This window comes from Propithecus coquereli, unplaced genomic scaffold, assembly GCF_000956105.1.
Source record: "Propithecus coquereli isolate 6110/MARCELLA unplaced genomic scaffold, Pcoq_1.0 Scaffold319, whole genome shotgun sequence".
NCBI lineage: Eukaryota > Metazoa > Chordata > Mammalia > Primates > Indriidae > Propithecus > Propithecus coquereli.
The window spans coordinates 1,060,336-1,066,729 of record NW_012148830.1 but is presented as its reverse complement, the minus strand read 5'-3'; the positions used below and the strand labels follow the sequence as shown (position 1 = coordinate 1,066,729).

Sequence of the window (6,394 nt, the reverse complement as noted above, 5' to 3'; positions counted from 1 at the left end):
AAAGAAAAGTTGCAATAAAGTCTGCTTTTTTCTTAGTTTCAACAAAGACCATAGTTCTTTCATCACCTGTGTTTCGTAGAATTTCGACAAGTTTTTCTCTTTTTGAGTACTGGCCAACTTGAAGAATAGTCTGCCGAACATCTCAACATGCTCCACCCACTTGTCCAACAGCAACAAACAAATAATTCGACTTTAAAAACTCCCCAGACAACCTTTGAATTTCTTCTGGAAAAGTTGCACTGAACATAAGGGTTTGACACTCTTCCTTTGATGGCATTCCTGGGCAAGAAATTAATTTCTTCATTTGTGGTCCAAAACCCATATCCAACATGCGATCAGCTTCATCCAAAACTAAATATTTGATTTGTCTCAGACCAATCTTTTCTTTGCCTATGATGTCCATCAATCTTCCAGGAGTAGCACATAATGTATTACAGCCTTGTACTATTTGTCGAATTGAATGCCCCAACTGGATTTCCCCATATATAACAACAGCTCTTACATAAGTCCCAAAAGAAAATTTTCTGGCTTCCAGATAAATCTCGTTGATTAATTCTCGAGTTGGTGCTACAATAATACACTCTGGTTCCTGCAGCTCTTTAAAACGACTGGCCGTTATTCCATCACGCATCATATGAGCCAAAATTGGCAAGAGAAAAGCTACAGTCTTCCCAGACCCTGTTTGAGCACAAGGCATCAAATCTCGTCCTGCTAATATAATAGGGATACTATATTTTTGCACAGGAATAAGCTTAGTATAACCAGCTTTAGCAATATTGTTAATGACTAGTTATGTGAGATACTAAAAGTTACAACATTACAGTTACTGATACAGATGGTGTTAACTGGAAATATTAAAGCATTCTAAATGTCTTGCTTATTTCTAGTGTATTCTTCAGGGGGTTTAGACATGTTTTATGTCTAAATTCTAAGTCTTAGTATAATGCTTAAAACAAGCTATAAGATATGATACACTTTTGGTTAAAAATTGTGTCTCATTTTTACTTGAGCCTTTAAAACAGTACTGTAGTATATCACCGTAATGTGATAACATGATTTTCATGAAACAGTGAAAACTTAAGCCTTCAAAAGTGATTTTTATTTTAGATCATCAGATATGTGATGAAAATGGCTAAATGTTTGCAACATGAGCTCTGTACTCAATGGCATAACAAATGTTTGTTTTTATAATATACAGACTTTCCTTGAAAATAAAGTCTGAAACACATTTTCCCCTAAAAAAAAAAAATCAAAAAAATGAAAAGACTTCTTTCACCATCATCTATTCTTGGCATCCTTGTCAAAGATCTGTTGACTGCATATGTCTGGGTTTATTTCAGGGCTTTATTGTGTCCCATTGGTCTATGTGCCCATTCTTATGCCACTGCCACACTGTTTGAATTATTGTAGCTTTGTAATAGATTTTGAAATCAGGAAGTGTGATGCCTCAGCTTTGTTCTTCTTTCTCAAGATTGATTAGGCTACTAGGCATCTTCTGTGGTTCCATATGAATTTTATGTTGTTTTTTCTATTTCTGTAAAAAATGTCATTGGGATTTAGATAGGGATTGCATTGAACTTGTAGATCACTTGGGTAATATGGACATTTTAATGGCAGTAAAATTGAAAGTGAGGGAACTATTTAAGAAGTTACCTCCACAGGCCATGCCACAACATTGACATTGGGTATTTAAATAGAGAGGAGGCAATTGTTACAAGAGGAGTTGCAGAGGGTGTTATGATAAAATCAGGAAATCTACTGGATATGGGAATTGAAGGAGGTTGAAATGTTAAGTAATATGCCTCAAATTTCAGTATATTCTATAAGGGCTTGATTTCTCTTTGCATGATGCCTGGGAAGACCTTGAAGGGATAATGGTCTTGTGTACTGATGCTGATCTTAGAGCCTAAGTGTTCTAACTGAAATAAGTGTGTTAATTGACCTGGTGGCCAGAAATAAAAGAAGAATCAACACAAAAGTTAGTTAAAGAATGAAGGATCGCAGCGTCAAAACCACAGAAGGAAAATTTGTCATTAAATCTGATGGTCAAGTACAGCGCTTGAAAAAAGATGATGAATTAAAGTAAATCAGTATCTAATGAGACAGGAATAATAGTTGAGGTATAAAGGGAAGCAAGGGAAGTATGCAGTCAGTAGGTCAATACTTTTGCTCCTGCAGAGACCTTGAATACCAAGCACAATAAGCATTGTGTCCACTTTCTTATATGCATTTTCCAGTGTGAGTTAAAGGTAGAGATGTAGCTATAAACAACACAAAAAACAATATGTAGAATCTTTAAAAAATTTAAAATAGAACTACCATAAGATCTAGCAATCCCACTTCTGGGTATATATCCAAAAGAAATGAAATCAATGTCTTTTGCACTCCCAGTTTCATTGAAGCACTATTCAAAACAGCCAAGACACGGAAAAAAGTGTCCATCAACAGATAAATAGATAAAGTAAGTGTGTTATACACATTTGACAGAATATTACCCATTCTCATAAAAGAAGAAAATTGTGCCATTTGTGACAATATGGATGAACCTGGAGGATATCAAGCTAAGTGAAATAAGCCAGACACAGAAAGGCATATATTGCATTAGTTCACTTATATTTGGAATCTAAATAAAAAAGCCAACTCATAGCAACAGAGAGTAGAATGGTGGTTTGCCAGGGGCTGGGGAAGACATTGGTTATTGCACAAAGTATACAAACTTCAGTTATAAGATGAATACGTTCTAGAGACTTAATGGACGACATGATGACTTTAGTTAATAATGCTTCGTGTACTTGAAATCTGCCAAGACAGTAGATCTCAAGTCTTCTCACCACACACATACACACAAAATGGCAACTATGGCAGGTGATGGATATCTTAATTAGCTTGATTATGGTAATTTTTCACACAGTTTGTACACCTTATTTATACACAAATTTTATTTATCAATTGTGGCTCATAAAGCTGAATAAGTGGCATAGTTGTAAGTAGAAAAATAAGTAAGGAACTCTGGATTGGGTAAAGGATTATCAAATTGTTCAGATAATAAGACACCCATCTCCTTATTCATTAGATGTTATTGTGTTTGTTAAAAATGTCATGAAAAACTGAACAAAATGTAGGTAACTTTACTATCCTTCTTACATGCGGCTTCAGTAGTAGGGATATAAAAAATAAAACATAAAGAAGAAAAACAAAACCTTCTCTCCACATGATTGTATGGATCCTTACTATTTCTCTTCTTGCCATTAATACAATTAGTAAGATGTTCCTTGGCATTTTCAAGTATGAGAATACCTGCCATTTTGGTCTCTTGCTAACAAACTTCTTCCTTTGGGGACTGAAATTATAAATTGGACTGGGCCTTTCTTTCTGAAGAGACTTGGCTACCTATGGCAACTCTCTCTTTCTTATCTCTGTATTGCACACCCATGTGAAAGCACTAATTGCTTCAGGACCTTTTAACAAATAACCCATCAGAGGATAAAAAGTTATTACTATTTGGATATAGGTTCAATGCTATGAAATGTACACTTAGACTTTTAGGCTTGATCAAGTCTGGACTGCTACAGAGTTCTGCACTATGATTTGTGGAAAAAGTCTTTGTAACAATAGAATGACTGAGGCACTGTTACATTTTTGTCATTGTTCTCTGAGTTTATGACCCCTTTTGAGACCTCAAGTGAAACTAACCCTTCATTAGAGCATTGCTAATCAGCTGAATATACCTAGGGAACATGTTTCTCGGTTTCAATTTACGTTTTTCATATCCAACATCAAGTGTACTCACCATTCCTTCTTACAATCACCCTATATTTTCCTAATTCTCAAGAACTGTGTTGGTCTCTTAGGTAATTATTTCTTATGTACTCTTCTCTCATAATACCTACAATATCTCCTTTCCATCTTCATTCTCCATTTTTGCCCTTACTTCCCATATCTTCCCATACATGTATACATTTACCCATATTCTCTTCTTAGTCTCCTGTTACAGTGGGTAAACCTTTTGTGTTCCTAGCAAAGCCCATCATGTTCACTTGTGCACTAGTTCTCATGCCCTCTTGCCTTAGAAGGTTATTGTTCCAGTGATTATGTTTTTCTTAAGTTATATCATCAATTTTCTTCTATTTATTTTTTGCTCAGCACTCAAATTAAATGTAGTTTCTCACATCCTTGAATAAATCCTCCTCTCACCCTATACCTACTTCTTTATGGTATAAAAAAAAAAAAAAAAAAAAAAACACGTCAAATAGCTGCCTATATTGGGCTCTCTCCCTTTATATCTTAAAGCCATTTTAATCACCCTGCCACTCTATCAAAATAACAGTCCTCAAGATCCTCAGTTTGTTCCATTTTCCTATGTCTGATTATAAATCCATCATTAGTTAATAATTCAGTTAATCCTTCTATTCTCCTTGAAACATTGCCTTCCTGATTTCCCAGTCACCATATTTTACTTTTGTTCTTCTACCAATTTCACTTATTTTTTTTTTCAGTAGCACTTTCTATCATCTTTCTTATATCTTAACAGTGGAATTCCTTAAGATTTAACTAATGGAACACTTCTACAAACCCTAACTTCAATAGTGATCTTATCCATAGTCTTGCTTTCAAACTTAATATATAGATTGATGACACCTATATCTGGCCTGAACTCCAGACTCATATATTCACTTGCTTATTCAACCTTTAAACTTGATTGTCTAATAGTAATCTCAATCCTTACATGTCCCAAACTGAACTCTTACTATTTTCTCTAATTCTTCTCTGCTGGTTGATGTAATAAAAAAGAAAAGAATAATAATTCTACTGTGTATTTGATCTTCCCATCTCACATAATGGCAGCACCTCTTTTGTGGTTCCTCAGGCCAAAGCATTGTGAATAATTTTAAGTACTCTTCTTTATTTCCCCTCTCAGTTAATACATCAGTCCTTCAATGGCATCCCTACCATGGAACTATATCTATTACTCATTACCTTTACTACTAATGCTTTGGTCCAAACTGCCGTCCCCTTCATGTGATTTATTGCAGTACCTTCAAACTGATTTTACTGTTTCTGCACATAAATTGTGTGCATGAGTGTGTACACCTATGTTTCTCAAAAGAGCAATGAGTGATTCTGTCAACAGATAATCAGATCATATTAATGCCTCTATGTTACTCAGAATAAAAATCAAAGTCATTCCTAAAAGCCCTACTAGCTCTGTGTTAACTCCCTGGCATCTCTCCTAGGCTTCTTCCTGTGTTCACGGTACCCAAGCCATATTTGTTTATATGTCATTCCTCAGAATATTTTTCCCAGATATCTGTGTGCTGTACTATATCAGATTTTCAGGTTTTTACTCAAATATCACCTTGTCAGTGAAGATTTTCCTGACTACCTAGTTAAAACTGGAAATCTATTCTTGAAAATCTTTAACTATTCCCTGATCGGCTTTTTCTCCATAACATTTAAAATCAGGTGCATAATCATCTGGAATTCCACAAGGGCTAACATGTTTCTCTGTTTCTGGCATATAGACAATGCTCATTCAATATCCATTAACCATATGAGTATTATCAATCTTCATATTCTAGTCTGATAGGAAAAATGAGCTATGAGGATGAAAAATAATGGTACTGGATGAGTAGAGACAATAGGAGAATTAAAAATCTTGAGCTCCATCAAGTTTAAGGTGGTTTTGCCAAACTGCACTTTCCAAACTCTCTTTTCAGCATTACACCATTTGTACAGTCAATCCCACATTATTTCTCTGCAAAATAACTAAAAGTGTAGAATTTGTAAGCACTTAAGCTGAGGTTGCAATCAAAAGGAAAAATAAGTTAAAGCAGAAATCAAACATTCTACACCATAGCCTCCAAGCTCAAAAGCAACTAAGCTCCAAAGGGCGAAGAATAATTTGAAAATAGTTTGAGCCTTGGGAGACATTTATTGGTTTACATACTTGAAATGAACTTAATTATCTTATAAATAACCAAGCATGTAAACACAAGCAGTGATTATCTTAGACCAATAATAAGATGGTTTGGACAGATTACATCTAACTGAAGAAATATACCCATGGGCTTGTTTTCCAAAGGTCCAAAATCTAAAGTTGTTCTTTACACTTAGTGAAATTTTAATGGTATGTGGAATTTATTGTGCTTATCTTTATCAACTCTGCTAATTTTAGCTTGCTGATAATTTGCACATGATTTTGCTGACAACTTGGAAACTCTGAATGTGTACTTGATATGAAATGCTAATAATTGCTCCCTCTTGGTATAGCATTGGCTTCCACTGTGAATAAATTGCCATCTCTTACAGGTAGGTCAACAATGGGCTGAAAAGGAGTTATTCCTAAATTGTTCCTACGCAATTAAAATGAGATTGACAATATTTTATAACATTA

At 34.7% G+C, this 6,394-nt stretch overlaps 1 pseudogene across 1 annotated transcript; it reads right to left on the bottom strand.

Annotated features, from left to right (window-relative positions):
* Window positions 1-6: 6 nt before the first annotated feature.
* On the bottom strand, window positions 7-769 carry LOC105815148 (annotated as a pseudogene). Its single transcript, XR_001137725.1, has one exon. The product of XR_001137725.1 is annotated as a probable ATP-dependent RNA helicase DDX4 pseudogene (transcript).
* Between the last annotated feature and the right edge of the window lie 5,625 nt (window positions 770-6,394).